Source organism: Aulostomus chinensis, chromosome 7 (genome assembly GCF_037954235.1).
Source record: "Aulostomus chinensis isolate RoL2024-O1b breed Wild chromosome 7, RoL_Achi_v1.0, whole genome shotgun sequence".
In the NCBI taxonomy this organism is placed as follows: Eukaryota; Metazoa; Chordata; class Actinopteri; order Syngnathiformes; family Aulostomidae; genus Aulostomus; species Aulostomus chinensis.
The window spans coordinates 4,705,859-4,723,253 of record NC_141326.1 but is presented as its reverse complement, the minus strand read 5'-3'; the positions used below and the strand labels follow the sequence as shown (position 1 = coordinate 4,723,253).

Here is a 17,395-nt window from a genome sequence, read left to right as displayed (position 1 = left end):
ATACCAATCTGTGCATACCAGAAGCCCTTACAACTGCTGATGTTCCCCACAGACCCAGGCAAAGTATTCTTTCAGTGGCAGGTGAATAACAACCATCCAGACCCACCAAGAGCTGAGATGGAAAAGTACGGGAAGGGTATGTGGGAAAGAAAAAACATCACACGATGCTGATGCACAAAGGCTAGTGGACCTGAGAACTAACCACAGAAACCTCCCAGAACAAGAACCAGTAACCATCTGTGACACTCTGTCTTGGATGTCTGCCATTGAGATGAAGAGCTGGATAGCACCTGGCCCCTATATGATCCACACATATTGGCTGAAGAAGCTAACAGCACTCCATGAATCCCTTGCAGCACAGATGAACCAGCTGCTAAGGGATGGGATACACCCAGAGTGGCTAACCCAGGGCAGGACAGTCCTGCAGCTGGTTGTACCAGTAAGGTAGATCTTAAGTCAGAGCATAAAGTTCACCTTAACCCTACTTTCGGGGTAGCTACTTTCAAACTACGGGTGTTCTAAATTCGGGTTGCACCACCATGACTTAAGTCTTAACTTAGCTAGTGGTGCATAAATTTACTGTAACCAGTGTTGCATTTAATGACGTTTCAACAATTTCAAGCAAATCATCGGTAGCCAAAAATGTAAAAAGGAAGTACTTCAAGTTTTCTTATACCAGAGTGAAGACAGTTCTATGGTCGTTTGTCCTCTAAAGATAACTTTATTATTGACTGCCTTGGCATCCAAGGTCGTTATAGTCTCAAATTTAAGCCATTTGATGGCTATTGTTTTAAATAAACCACAGCTTATTGCTGCTTTGCATGCTATCGTTGTTGTGTTATCTGTTACCTAGCTATGCATTTTTCACATAATGGTTGGTCTGGTTCAAGCTACTGTAGAAGTAGAATTATTTTTTTATCTCTCAAAGTATTGAGTTGGTGTTGATTAGCAACAACGTTCATGTGAAGTAAGTATTTTGTGACAGTTTGTAGCAAATAGAGTTCAGCAACCAGCAAATTTAACAACAATGACTTGAGCCAAACAGAAACCATCAACTTCACTATTCTCAACAACCACCTATCTATATGGGAATAGTCTGTTCAAGGTAAGTCATGGTTACACTATTGAATCATCAACTGAGCTAAATTTCAACCTTTAGTCTGATCCATTGTTCATTGTTGTCATTTGTGTTAATGTCATATGTTCAGCCTACAGTGTTACAGTCATCGTAAGTCTAGCACTGGCTATGTCAGATTGATAACATCACATTAGCACTTGCAGCCAGGAACTGACACCAGCTTGTAGGGAGGTTTTAAAAAGTAAGTTATAACTTCTGTTATGTTGAAGTTATCTGCTTGGTGCAACCGTTATTTTATTTAGTCGTGCGTAAAGTCAAACTCAGGGGTAATTTATGTCCATTGTAGCCTAAGATGGAACTTACATTCTGCTGGTGCAACTGGCTGCTGATCGTGAAGGACCCTATCCCATTCAACTACCAACCAATAGCCTGCCTCTCCATAACATGAAAGCTCCTGTTAGGTATCATAGCGGCTGAGATAAGTAAGCACATGGGTCAATTATTGACTCATGTATTGACCGTCAATACATGAACGGGACTCAGAACACCTGAGGACCCAACTACCAGCTACTGATTGACAAAGCAGTCGCCTGAGACTGTAGCAGCAGACAAGCCAACCTGTGAGCCGCCCAGATTTATGACAAGAAAGCCTATGACTCACTGCCACGCACATGGATACTAGCATGTCTGGAACTGTACACCATCAACACTAAACTCAGAGCCTTCATCAGAAACTAGATGGGGATGTGGAAGACAACCCTAGAGGCCAACTTAAAGCCAATAGCCCAAGTTAACATCAAGTGCAGCATAGACAAAGGAGATGCATTGTTATCACGACTGTTCTGTATAGGCCTGAACCCCCACAGTCATACCATCACAAGGAGTGGTTATGGGTATATCCATCGTTGTCTTCCGCTTATTCCTTACTAGTAAGGGTCGCGGGGGGGGGTGGAGCCTATCCTAGCATCTACGGGCGAGAGGCAGGGTTCACCCTGGACAGGTCGCCAGTCCATCGCAGGGCCAACATACAGAGACGAAAAACCATTCACACTCACATTCATACTTACGGTCAATTTAGAGAATCCAATCAGCCTAGTCCCCAAATTGCATGTCTTTGGACGGTGGGAGGAAGCCGGAGTACCAGAGAGAACCCACGCCGGCACGGGGAGAACATGCAGACTCCACACAGAAAGATCCCGCGCCCGAGCCGGGACTCCAACCCGGAACCTTCTTGCTGTGAGGCCACAGTGCTGACCACTGCACCACCGTGCAGCCCGGTTATGGATATATTATCTATATATTCTGAAGCCAGGCAACAGACAGCCACTCACACTACATGGATGACATCAAGCTGTACGCCAGGAATAAGCAAGAAATTGACTCACAGATCCACTGAGCCAGGATCCACAGCACTGCCACCCTTAAGGTGTACCCAGCCCCGGCGTTTTTCCCCTAACATGGTGAGTCTTCAGGGAGGCTCCAAGAAAAACCAAGCCATGATGTGCTTGCTGACAGGCCCACTCACTGGATGCCATTATGTAGTGCAGGCAGTACTGTTACTCGCCGTTAGGTGTACATGCATCTAATAGCAAGTAACAACACTACCAGTACATCATACAACAAAAGACAGGAAGGCCTTTTCTAGCCTTTCACTATATATTTCATTATATTTCAGCCTCCATCACACATAGGTAAATATCATAGCTTTTGGAAACGATAAATAACAATATAGAATAAATAGCAGGATTTCCATTCTTTGTGTCTTACCCTCCTGAAGACTAATTTCTGTCATGGGATTGTTCAGCCCACAGAATAGACAAAGTTGGAGAAGCAAATGTCTGTCACAATGAGAGTCACAGAAGAATCCTGTTTTGTATCCATTGTCTTGCATTTTATTTGGAAAATGTGTGTTCATCAATGCCATTTCAAATGGTGGCGATTCATGCAACACATGTGGCCTGCTAACTGACACTCGTGTGCTCTCTAAGCCCTGTCTGTCAGTAGCAGGGAAATGAAAGTGGAATGATGGGATGGTGGCTTGCTAGGGGAACGAGGGCGCTGTCTGCAGGCCGCCTATTAGGTTTGAGCTTTAATCTCCATAAGGAGCAACACACTGGGCCCAAGGCTTCTAAAAGACATTCCTCTCTGTCTTTTTTCACTGTCTCTGTCATTCACACTGTATGTTGTAATACTGCTGATGTTCAGTTGCCACTCATCGCTTAACCATTCTCATAATTACACTCTCCTCTGAAGTGCGGCTGAAGTCTAACGGGGAGTTGACTTAATGTGCATGACAGGTGACTTTTTTTCTTTCTTTTTCAAACATCTGTTTCAAAGTAAGATCTGCCACCCACCTGTGTGTGTGTGTGTGTGTGTGTGTGTGTGTGTGTGTGTGTGTGTGTGTGGGTAGAGATATATGTTCCTTGCTCACAAACTTATAAACATGCTATACAAGCTGAATTGGCTCTGTGGATATTGACATGTGGCTGCATTGCCTGTGACTATCTTTTTCTCTTGTTAAAAAATTCATATTGCAACTCTTTGAATCAGATGTTTCTAAATACATTTTGCCATGATAAAACCACAAACTCACAGCGACTGTTTTTTTTAAGGAGTGTTTGTCAATTGAAAATTCTAGCGCCGTTCACCTTTCGCGCTCTCGCAGTTTCGCATGTGGAATTTGGCATTTTGAGTGATAGATGATAACTATTGGCTGAGGAAAAGTTATTGTCATGCTGTGCTTGAATTTTTATGCTCTTAGTTTGTGTTGCTTTAAGGGAAAGGAAAAGCTGCACACTGAGATGCTGCAAGGAGAAATTACCGTGGAGCATGCAGAGGCAATCATTCCTCTAAAACTTTTACTGAGAAAAAGTTTACCTCATACTCAGAGACCTCTTGTTCTCCTTTACCATGCGTAGTATAAATACATAGATGTAGATGCAGTATGACTCCTGTAATAGCCACCATGCTGCTGCCTAACCAGGGCCTGACCCCTTCAGATGATCGTCTTTAGTATATGAAACAATATCATCTATATTTTTAATCCTATGATATTAATGTTAGGCCATACTGGCCAGCCCTAATCTACAAGTCAGTTTTATTTGTATAGTGATAAATTATAACAAAAGTTATCTTATGACTCTTTACAGGAAGAGCAGGTCTAGAACCACGCTCCTTCAATGAATTTACACCCAACAATTCTCCATCAGCAAGCACATCCTGCAACAGCAGCAAAGAAAACCTTCCTTTTAACAGGCAGGAACGTCAAGCAGATCCAGGCTCCATGGGACGGCCTTCTGCTTTGACCAGTTGGGGGAAAAGAGAGCAGGAGAGAGGGGCACAGACAAAGACAGATAATGGAGGAAGACATTTATGCAGAAGGAAAGAGTGGGACAGAGATAAAGAGAGAGAAAGGGGAACAGACTGATGGACAGACAGACAAACAACTACAGCATATGTACCGTATAGTATAAGAAGTCTGTCATAATTCATCAATTCATGAGGATTAAAATCTTGACTACTCTTGAATCTGTTTCCAGAGAGATTAGGGTTATATTTTTTTCATCCAAGTCCACAAAATATTTAGAATACCTCTGAATATAAACCAATACCAAAATGACTTTTGAAACATGGGATACACTAAGAAGAAGTGCTTTCACATTGCTGACTAATAATAAATGCCATGGAATCTAGTTGGTTAAATGACATTCAGTGTTATACACTATGACTCATCCTCTCCAAGCCCATTCACCAGCTGCTCAGTCCAATTTACTCTAAAAACGTGAATTGGACGAATGGCATCCAATAAAATAACCTTGTTAGTCATCTTCATAACGCATGCCTGTATGGACAAAGAAAACTTCCTGGTGCATAACTAACAGCAATGCATTCTGGATAGACAAGCATGGAGGAAAAGGCAAAAATAATCGGCTAACTTAACAGTTAATGTAAATAGATATTTAGATAGATAGACAGAACTTTATTGATCCCACAATTGGGAAATTTGTGTTAAAACATCCATTAAATGTGTTCTGTGCTCCCTCCCAATGATGGTCCTCATCCCAACGCCATTCACCAGTGGAACACAACTCCACTGAGAGGCTGAAAAGAGAGAATTACTGCAAATATGAACAGTGATTCTCATTCAGGATATGAAGCTACAATCTGAATATGAAATGTGAGCAGCATGATGTGAAAATTCGATCAAATAATTCTGTCTGACACAGTTGCACACTGGTGGTGTTCATACTAATGCACAGTCTATTTCAGTCACAAAGAAATTAAGTTTTCATCACAGAATGATTTTGTAGCTAAAATTGTTGAGACAAATATGAAAATGTATATGTACACAGCAAAACATGTTACAACAAATCATGTTGCCATATGGAGAAGCTGAGAGCAGCCATGCTTTTTTAATTACAAGTTAATTATTGCACACCCTCTGGAGAGGGGTTTTCTCAAGACATCAATTAGCCCATGATTCCAAGCTTCATAAGAAACTGGCATGGTTGCCAACCAAACTTTGTTGCTCCTTGAAAGGACAACAATACAACACAAGGGATATAAAACTTACTGATGGGCAATTGAAACTGAGTTTTAAACAGCTATGTTTCCAGCGATGTTCGAGTACTGGTAACTGCCGTGACAGGCACCAGCCATGAACCCTGACCATCACATAACTGAAGCGCTGAATAGTTCATCCACTGAATCTGTTTCCATTGTAATTATTTGCATTCATTTTTTTTCTCAATAAACTTTTCCACCCCCCAGAAGCATGAAAACCTTTGTAGATATTTAGAAATTTGTTGTACAAAATTTAAACTGTGCATAAAAAGAGCTGCATGGGATTTGACAGCACATCAAACTAAAATACAAACTCCTCTCAAAGCAGGTGAAAACATGAGGACATTTCCACTTCATTTCACTTCTCATTCTCAGCTCCTCATTTCTTTCAGGAATTGTCCTCAGGTGAGAGAAAAAATATAGAACAAAATAAGTACTACGACTTCTGATCATAAATTTCAGATCAAAAAAAAAAGATTAAATGCACAACATCGTATTCTCTTACATCTGCTTCTGCTCTGTTCTTCATCTCTCTCTTCCTCTGCCTGATTTCCTCGGAACTTGTCATATATCATTCATTTCCTCATTTTCTCTTTCCCTCCTCCCTTTATTCTTTCCTCCTTATTCAACCAATATCCTCTCCTTTTTCCTGCTTTTTGTCGTATATTTTTCTGCTCCCTTATCTTGAATTCCAGGCTACTTTTCACTCCCTCCATCAGCTCTCCTCCTCCAATCCACCTTCCACTCCTGCTCAACATCTCCTGTCTTTTCAGTACTTGGCACCTGAGAACTGAGATGAGACTGGAGCTTGTTAGGAAGGCTGCTTGCTAGAAATAACATGTTTTGAAGAACTAAAAAGATTCAGCACTTAGAGCTAGAACCCCAGACAACCCCCACACACTCACAAATACCCCCCCCACACACACACACACACACACAAAACATGGTACTTATATTTTTGTGAGGACTTTCATCGATGTAATGCTAGCGAATGCAAGCCCCTTACCCTAACCCTAAGCGTCTCAACTGACTGACTGCAGATATAACCCCTAAGAGCCAGTGCCTCTCTGAGTTCTCCATCAGGAGCACTGCACCTTTCATTTAACCTAACCTTGACCCTTAACCTAACCATGACCTTAGTCTAACCTTGACCCTAAAACCAAGTCTTGACCTTCAAACTGCCCTTTGAAGATGTGAAGCTCAGCTAAAATATCCTCCCTTTCCAAAAATGTCCTCACTCTGTTGGTTAAATATGCATTCTAGTCCTCAATAGGTAGCAAGTAGAAGAGTACACGCGCACACACACACACACACACACACACACACACACACACACACACACACAAACATGATGTTGTTGTCAACTGGCCCAATTCAAGATGAACTCAGAGGCACAAAGGCTCACTTCGGTTAAAATTCATGTGCTCCAGTTTGTGTAAAATAAAGCATCTCAGCTCTGTTTAATAATTAACCTCAGCAGTTACTTATTCAAACAGTTTTGTTATGTCGATCATACCCCCATCCTTGGTTGGTTCAGCACTTGACAATACTTTTTGTTGTTCAGACCTGGCGAGTTCCAGTGATATTATTGTAACTATCAAAGCTGTCCACTTTGCAACAGTAAAGCTGTCTATACAGCAGCCTATCACTGAGTTCTAAATATTTCTGACCACATTTCAGATGGACCTGGTTGACCCATAAGTTGGCGTACACCACAATTCCTGTTGCCTCAAGGTGGCGCTATGACTAATCTGGCCCTGAGTGTAAGTGTCTGCCTTTCCTATTCTCCTCAGGTAGGACATTCCAAGTTAAAATGTCCCCACTGCAAATGTTAGGTCATTTTTGGGACCATGGGACAGTGAGAGATAATGCCTCTGATGACATCAGGATACAGGACAGTGAAAAATTAAAACTCAGGGATGAGGCCTCCTGGGACTTGGTGCATAAACAACGACATCTTCAACTCAAGCAATGTGACAAATCATAAGGAAGCCAATATCAGTATCATATGATTGTGCCTCTTGGGAACAGTGTTTTGAGGAAGTTGGAAGTGAAGAAAGTAAGCATGGAATTACTGTAACATAAACAGCATTTAATGAGGGCAAGAATGACCATTTCTAGATTATTAGCTGAGAGAATTGATTTAATACTAGAGAGATTCCAAAGCCGTTAAGACCAAAACTGAAGTTAGTTTTGATCACCAACAGTATCTCTGTCTTTTTAACTGGTATTAGAAAAACCCACATGGCAGCACCCATCTTTGAAATTCGAGGCATGAAAAGAGGCACATCAATAAAGGAACTTTGGAACTCATTACCATCATGTAGTCCGTGTTGGCATTTTTATTTCATTTGGACTAAGTCCCAAACCAGCCTCTGTCCACTCTATCTCTGTTTACACTCTGCACGTAGGTGCACCACATCAAGGTCCATCCCAGTTCAGTTAGTGCAGAGTGTAAATGGTCTGTAAAACCCAAAATAGACAGTTTCCATCTTTGCAGACTTGATCATCTTAAGAGGAGGGGCATGTGTACCAGGGGAATGGAGAAAAACAACTTTCAAATTTAAGAGCTCTGTCTATTTAAGGCCAAGCACAGACACATCGATCAGAGAAAAGCCAGAGGAATCAGAAGATTCTTATGAGACCATTCTGATATTGAAACATCTTCAGACACATATTAACATAAAGAAATAAAACTTACCTCAGAAACATTACTGCCATAAAGCGCCAAACAACCTCTTAGGAAACAAAGAGTATTGGAGCTCTTTTGCTCACCATTTCCCAAAACAAAATTTTGTGGCATTTCCAATAAATATAAGAATGATCCACCTGAAAGGCCAACATCTTTGCCACCCTTCCTGAGAGTTGTACAGCTGTATACAGTACTTTTCCTTTCCTCCAGGTTCCTTAATTGTTGGATAAATGATGTCTTCGATATGAATTGACTCAAATTTCACATGCAGAACTTTCTTCCTTTTTACATGAATAGATTTAATTGACATTGATATTTAATTGAATTCATTTGTAATCATTAGTGTTCAGTCATAATACAGTGCAGAAATGATTCCTGTTTCTTTTTAACTTTGTCAATAAATAATTATCATTGTACCATTTCTGCTTCCTGAGCCCTCCATTCCACACCATTCGTCACTGGGGCTTGCTCCATCCACTTCACGCACTTAATGGAACTGCTGCATTTAAGGGAATTGCACAACCCCCAATCCATCCATCCATCTGTCCATTTTCTTCCACTTATTCCTGTTAAGGGTCACGGGGGGCTGGAGTCTATCCTGGTAACTTTCGAGAGGTGGGGTCGCCAGTCCATGGCAGGGCCAACTCATATAGACAGACAACCATTCACACTCACAGCCACACCTACAGTCAATTTAGAGTATCAATCAGCCTGGTCCCCAATTGCATGTCTTTGGACAGTGGGAAGAAGCCAGAGTACCAGAGAGAACCCACGCAGGGAGAACATGCAGACCCCACACAGAAAGACCCGTGCCTGAGCCAGGACTCAAACCCGGAACCTTCTTGCTGTGAGGTGACAGTGCTGACCACTGCACAACCCCCAGTCTTTTTGGTCAATAGTAAGATCCCTGGTAGCTGTAATGATGATTCACTGCTACATGAAGTCAGAGCTTGATTTCTGCCTACACTGCAACTTTTCATTTTTTTTCCATCAGCCAAGCAAAGATTTAGTTCCCGCTCTTTGTACAAGAGAGAAGTTCAGTTGAATCAAAAATAAACATGCCAGCTTTTCGAGAAATACACGAAGCACCGATCCTTTCCACAGTGAGAGATTTAGAGAATGTAATGGACAGTGAAGTTTCACCTCACCTCATCCCCTTTATTCCTCTCTCTCTCGATAATTGCATCCAGTAGGCTATTTTCAAAGATGTAATTACCTCTTCAGGTTGTTTTTTATTATACTTGTTTGCAACCTTGTTTCAGAGGTTTATGTCCTTGTAGAAACTCCAGTTACTTTAACATGTTGTAGGGAAAACTTGCCTTCATCAAGTCTAAACCTCAGTTCAGGCAGGCCACGAATGTCAACGTTCCCCCTAACATCCTTTCTCTTGAGTAAAGGGCTATAGATGCTTGTGAAAACGTGGCTTGTTATTACTTCTGGCATCCAATTATTACATGTACTTCAAGCAGTGTTAACGTTTAAGTTGCCTTAGTTTATTCATGTTTTATGTATTCACCCGAGCTATTCTTATGTATTCCTGATATTATGTCTGCTGGCTTGTATGGGGGCTAAAGCTGCTCTTTGATATGATTGCACTACCAGTACGACAGAAAAATGTTAATGCTAAGTAGCTGCTTTAGTTTTCACAGTGAGATGTGTTGTGCCAACTCAACCAGACCAAGTGATTAATTCAGAGATGTGACAATTAGTCCAGCTGAAGAAAGGCTTTCGGCCTGTGAGGCCTAACACCCCTTTTCAAAGCCTGAATTCAAGTGACCACATGTTCTCAGACAAAGGGTCGTAAAAGGTTATGACTCTGGCCACTGGCCCCCCTCTGAGAACTCTGGCCACTGACCACATCCAAGAACCTGTCAAATGCTATTGGCTGAGAGCCAGTATCATCCCACGGGAAGTGACATCATCGGCCTCCACATATAAAACCTCAGCACGAAGAAGATTCTTTCTCGCTCGGTGATTTTCGCCTCTCGGTGATCCTCTTCTCTCGGTGGTTTTCTTCCCTTGGGTGGTTTGCAAGTCTTCAGAAGATCCCACCCTCCCGTTCTCCACCTCGGACCTCAAGTACAGTGCAGCGACGACAGAGACCCCAGAAGGACAACTCTCTCCCTCCTGTTCACTCGTCCAGAGAGGCCACCGTCGAGCCACGCAACCCGCGTGAACTGGTCCCTGGTGAAGGAAAGCTCAACAGCTTCTTCATCCTTCCCACCAGTAACTCCAGCAGACCCTGCAGGCTGCCCCGCCGCCGCTCTGCTGCCTTCCAAGTCGAGCTGAACCGCGCTCCAGAACACGGAAACTGAATCCCTTACCGCTACCCCGGGTCAAGTAAGGATTCCTTTCACTAGGCATTTTCTGGGCAGAGAAATAGCTTAGTGTGTTGTATAATGTCTGTGAATGCTCTGTTTATGTGACGGAAGTCCTGTAATTAGCAGAAATTACATAGAATTATACGTTATTTATTGATGTTAGTTATCAATAACCGTGACCTCTCAAGAAGGCGTCTCTCTCTCTCTCTCTCTCTCTCTCTCTCTCTCTCGCTAAGCGCTCTGCTTAGTTATTAACATTCCGTAAGTTCTACCTCCACGGTGCTAGCTAGCCTCAGCTAACTAGCCTAGCTTTTAGCCCTGCTGCGACGCTAACTGGTTGCTAGGCAACCATACTCCCCCTCCCCTTCTTCACTCACTCACACACACACGTTTACACACACACACGCGCACACACATATTATCACTTGTGTCTTTCGTTTAGATAACAGTTGTACCAACGTGTTGCTGATTGATGGATACACGGTGTTAATAAATATATTTTCATTACATGAGAGAAGTAGTAGTGTCTTTTGTGTACGAACTTGTGGTCACGTGTCTAAGCAATAGCCAGTGCTCGGATCTCATCCTTAACATCAGAGCTGTCCCTAGGTAGTTAATGTTACAGAATATTGACTGTTTGTAGATAAACTCTGTTCAAGACTGATAACTGTTACAAGTTTGGTCGTATCATAGTTTCCCTGAACTCATCAGGGTGGTGCCCCGTATAATTAATATTCAATATTAATTAGTAATTTATTTATTAATCGATAATTATATTCCTAATTAGCAATTATCATTATTTTTGACCAATTCTCTCTTCAGCGCACAACAGATGGGATGAGAGTGGTCCTGACTGAACTCTGATTGGAAGTCTGCATATTGTGGCCCACTTACATTTGTAAACCTAAATATCTTGTGGTAGTACATCTTCAAGTGGAGTAGGATGAACTTCACTTCAACATAGTAAATAACCCCAATTATAATCTCTACGAGGATCTTCACTGCACAACAACTATCCCTCTCATAGAATTATGAATACTCCTTACACAGCATATTTCAAACGTTCCGGCAGCAACTTGTTTTTTTGCGTGATTACATTACCTCTTTTCTTATGCACATACATTTGGAGCAAAATGGGGTTTATTGTCTTGCTTGAGGAATTGTCAAATGAGCAGAAGGTGTATGAATATCAATCCAGCAACCTTGTGATTAATGATCTTCTCTACTGTCTGAGCGACAGCACCCTCCCTCTTAGGACTTTTTGGGGAGTTGTTCCTTCCCTGACTGAAGGACATGGAAATTACAGTGGACCTGTGAGGACCTTCAAGACAAAAATGAATTAATCAGTACTTCAAGACGATGCAAACTTAACTACCCGTCTCAATTTGCTTTTCAAAGTAGTACAACATTCTCTAAATGATGTTGGAAAGTTATGGCAGGATCTCCTTAGATGCCCCCTTCTTCTAAACTACAAAGTAGAGTCATTCAGCCGCAAAAATTAACAAATCATGCAATATTAAAAGGAACATGAAAAAATACAAAAGTATGAGGTTTACATAATTGCAACTTTGTTCATGCAAACAAAATCAGATACCAGAGGAAAAGAAACAGGAGGAGAGAACTTGTATGGCTTCTTTGCCATCACTACTGCTTATTCCAGCCAGGATATATTAGTGTTTTCGGAGGTAAACTGAACTTATGGTATTGTAACTCTAACAGTGTCACCTTTTTGATGTTTCCCTTTATGAATAAAGTCAACATCATGTTGGAGCAGGCAGACAGTGATGTGACAGACTTAAAAGAGATAAGAGCAGAAGAGGTGAAGGTGATTAAATGGCTGCACTTTCAAAGAGCCTGCTTGGATGGCAGCAGTACCATTCTGGTTATCTGGCAAAGTAGATAGAGTAGAACAGGAATATAGCCAATCACTAATGAGCTGTTTAGCAGTGCCGTCACTGCCAGCAGAGATGGTCAAACATGCACATCAATACGAGAGTACAACAAATACATGGCCAACTTACAAAGTTCCCAAATGTCAGAAAGACTAGAAGACTTTAAGTGTCACGTGAGGGTAGTAAGTTTCTTTGTCACTGATTTTTCATAGACCGATGCTGCATTCACACTGTATAATGTCACTGAGGACTATTGTTGCCCTGCTACCTCTTTTAGCTATGACAGTCCCGCTGAAAAAAGAGAGAAAGCAAGCAAGCAAGAAAGAAATACACTTTGCACCCTGCCCTGTTGCCCCTATACCTGCACGAGTGGGGGATGGGTCACTGTTTGATACGCATCCTTGATAGCCCAAGTCTGTGTTTTGGTGATGATAGGCAGATATTTACATTTTACCTGCATTTTATAAAAATGAAAAGGTCCAAGCCTTCAGTTGTGCAAGGGAGGAAACAAAGGAAAGAGGAGGAGGAAAAGAATGTCTGATATAGAGGCATGTCATATTACATTATCTTTAAAATGCCATTCAGTGTGTAATATTGTTAGACGTTTCATATGTGACAGCTAGCTGACTAGGTAGCAATAAAACTAATGCTACATAATAGTGCTACGATAGCTGTTGGATTCAGATAGCATTGCAAGCCAGTAACTAGCTATTTGGATAACTGCTCCTTCGTGTGCTGAAATTCCACTGAAATATCAGTAACAATGGTTAACACTAACATGCACAAAAACAGATATCTGCACTCCAAGGCTTGCACCAGAGATGTGAGCACCACTTGGCATCATAGCACATTATTGTAAACCCGATCAATATTGAAATATATCAATAAATTAGGTCTACACTGGATTAGTGGGTTGCAAATTGGCAGCAATTAGGCTCAAGAGAAAATTATGCTATGTGGCCGTAGTGAGTTCTGTGACATTTTATGATTTACACCTAGCCCAGCAGCATGTGTGTAACTATTTGGTGAATAGTAAATGGACTCAATTTTATATAGCGCTTTTCTACCTTAGCGGCACTCAAAGCACTTTACAGTGTCATCGCATTCACCCATTCACACACACACACTGATGGTGGAGGCTGCCATGCAAGGCACCAACCTACTCATCAGGAGCAATTATGGATTCAGTATCTTGCTCAAGGACACTTCAACATGGTCACCGGGGTTGAGGATTGAACCAGCAACCCTTTGGTTGCTAGACGGCCACTCCACCCCTGAGCCATGCCGCCCAGTTAGTTGTTATTCAGAGTTGTGTTGTCATCTTATTTCAGTGGTGCATGCATAAATGCATAAATCACAACTTAAATATAACTAATTTTGAATTTAGTTTGAACTAAGTTTGAACTTACACACAGCTGGTGCAGCAGGATACAGTAGTTATTTGTTCTGCTCTACAGCTACATGTTTTTGCTTGTAATAGGCTAATATGAACACTATAACGAAATGTTACGAATATAACTTCTGTTCCCTGAAGGAGAGGAACAAGGTACAACATATATAGTATGGGATATCACGCCCCCGCGTGGCCTGACTGAAGACACCTCTATTCACGCCTTTACGGCAGATGATATGTCGTGACGTATGTGAGGCCCCGCCTGCACTATATACTATATACGTGCACCACCACAGTCATCCTTCAGTTCGATAGCCATTCTTCGCCGAGCCCAGCTGCGCAGCGGGGCAACATAATGTTGTACCTTGTTCCTCTTCTTCAGGGAACAGAAGTTATATTCATAAAATTTCATTCCCTTTCAGTCGATACACTCGGTACAACACATATAGTATGGGACATGTATACACGCAGCCACCGAACTGGTGCCAAACCTCCAATGCTCTAGTGCATCATAGACCCAGCAGAAACGACAGAGTGAGCCACCAAAGGGGCTGTCACGTCCAAATGGTAAAACCAAACAAAAGTGTGCGGTGATGACCAACTAGCAGCAGCACAAATATCACTCACAGAAGCCCTTTTAAACAGAGCCCATGAGGCCGCCATGCCCCGAGTTGAATGTGTCCTCACACCTTGGTGCAATGGAAGACCCCTGCTGTTGTATGCTTGGGAGATAGCCTCCACAATCCAGTGAGAAAGCCACTGTTTAGACAGTGCCTTGCCCTTAGCCAGATTAGCAAAACAAACAAACAACTGGTCACATGAAAGTGCGAAGTGCTTGCACAGGGCACAAGAAATGTAACCTCCTCTGCTCCTCAGATGCAAACGGAGGGAGACAGTAGCTCAAAAGTCATAGAGCTATAGGCTGCGGGGATAACCTTAGACAAATACGCCGTATTCGGGCATAATGTAACCTTAGATCCATCCAGAGAGAACTGGGTTCAACAAGGATGCACAGACAAAGTATGAAGTCTTGTAGGAAAGAAATTTCATATCCACAGACCCAACAGGCTCAAATGGAGGTCAACAAAGAGCCTCAAGCACCAACACTAAATCCCACGAGGGAATGTTGTGTTTAATCACAGGCTTCAGCCCACGGACTCCGTTTCAGGAAGCGCGTAGCAAGAGGGTGAGCGCCTGGCGTCACTCCATCAAAACCAATGTGGCATGAAGATATAGCTGCCAAATAGACCTTTGAAAATTTGAAAAATTTAGTCCATTTTAGACCTTAATTGTTGAGAACGACAGACCCTTATCCAGAAGTTCCTGAAGGAATGTCAAAACATCCACAATAGAACACTGAAATGGAAGTACATTCCGGTCCTGACACCACCGCTCAAATGTCCGCCATTTGTAGGCATACAGGCCCCTTGTGGATGATGCCCTTGCACTCTGGATCGTCGCCACCACATTTGGGGGCAGACCCCGAGCTAACAAATTGGACCTCTCAACAGGTAAGCATGCAGTTGCCACAGTTCTGTGCGCGGGTGAATCACCTCTCCTCCTGTCTGTGAGAGCAGGTCCCTGCGAAGAGGGAGCTGCCAGGGCCTCGCGGCCAGCAGACTGATAATCTTGGTATACCACGACTTCGCCGGCCAGCGAGGAGCGATCAGGATCAGGGAGAGCCCCGACTGGTGCACTCTCTCCAGAACTGACTAAATCAGTTCCACTGGGGGAAAAGCATACAGCAGTGCGTTCGGCCATGTGTGCGCTAGCGCATCTGTTCCCAGGGGAGCATCGCGGCCTGTTATGGAGAAGAACAGGGAACAGTGGGTGTTTGCTCTGGAGGCAAAGAGATCTACTTCTGCCCTGCTGAAGCGGTTCCATGTCTGAGATACCACCAGTGGGTGCAATCTCCACTCCCTCACAAGAGGACCTCCCCGGGAGAGAAGGTCCGGTCCCAGCTTCAAATGCCCTGGAGCATGTGTGGCTCTGAGAGACAGAAAATGAGCACTACACCAGAGCAACAGAAAGCGAGACAGTTTTAACAGGGGAAGGGAGTGCGTCCCTCCCTGTTTGTTTATGTAGGAAACAACCGTTGTGTTGTTTGTCCTGACCAAAACATGACGGCCTGCCAGAACAGGACGAATATGCTTCAGAGCTAAGAGGGTCGCTAATAGCTCCAGGTAGTTGATGTGGAGCTTGGACTGCACTGGCGTCCAACCCCCTCTCACTGCTGCGCCTTCGCACAGAGCCCCCCAACCCCTCAGGGATGCGTCTGTGGACCCCACCTTGCAAAAAGACACCCTCCCTATAGGAGACCCCTGTTGTTGTAAACCGGGTTCTCTCCATGGACGAAGAGCTGACATGTAAGATGGAGTTACTGTCAGCCTCCTCTGGAGGTGATGTGATGCGCACAGCCGGTGAGACTGCGTCCATCGTTGAAACGCTCGCATCTTTAACAGCCCGAGCGGCACTACAGCGATCATAGATGCCATCGTGCCCGTCAGCTGTAAGGTCGTCCGGAAACGCAGTTTGCGTCCCAACTGAAACTGAGCGAGGCAGGGGTGAAATGCAGCCACCCTGCGCTCTGACAAACGTGCTCGGCTTGAAACGGAGCATATTTCTAAGCCGAGGAAAGAAAATTGTTGACTCTGTGTCAAAGAACTTTTCTGCAGACTTACTGAAAAGCCCGGCATTTGGATGTGAGACAGGGTCAGTGACAGCTGAGCCACTGCGCACTCTCTGGTGCTCGCAACAACAGCCCAATCATCCAGATAGGCCAGGATGCAAACCCTTTCTCTCAGAGCGGAGCCAACGCCCCCTCGACACACTTGGTGAATGTATGGGGGGCAAGTGACAGGCCGAACGGCAGCACCAGGTATTCGTAAGCTATGCCCTTGAATGCAAACCGTAGAAACTGCCTGTGGTCCGGGTGAATCGCTACATGAAAGTAAGCGTCTGTCAGATCGCTAGTTGTAAACCAATCTCCCGGTCTGATCGCGCTCAGTAGCTGTCTGAGTGTAAGCATCTTGAACTTGTAAGTCTGCAGATACCTGTTTAACACCCACAAGTTTAGGATAGGACGGAGTCCACCTCCTTTCTTTGGGACAACGAAATAACAGCTGTACCAACCTTTGTTCATTTCCGAAGTGGGACCAACTCTTATGGCTCTCTTGATCAACAAGCCGTCTATTTCCTCCCTCAGAACTGCTGCTGATTTGTCTCCCACTACTGTGTTTACTACAGAGTAGAAATGAGGTGGGCGGGCCCTGAACTGTAAATGGTAACCCATGGCAACGGTCCTCTCTACCCAAGGTGAGACCGCACATGTGTGCCACCGAGGGAGGTCACCTGCAGCACAGTGGGGGAGGGGCTGTCGCCCTCTGGCGTGCCGGAGGGGAACAGCAACCCTGGACTGTTCCAGCTCTTTTGATTTGCATTGTTTTGAGGACAACA

General features: G+C 43.6%; 1 pseudogene; it reads left to right on the top strand.

Moving 5' to 3' along the window:
* Window positions 1–271: 271 nt before the first annotated feature.
* LOC147258254 (uncharacterized) lies at window positions 272–15,829 on the top strand (annotated as a pseudogene).
* The last annotated feature ends 1,566 nt before the right edge of the window (window positions 15,830–17,395 follow it).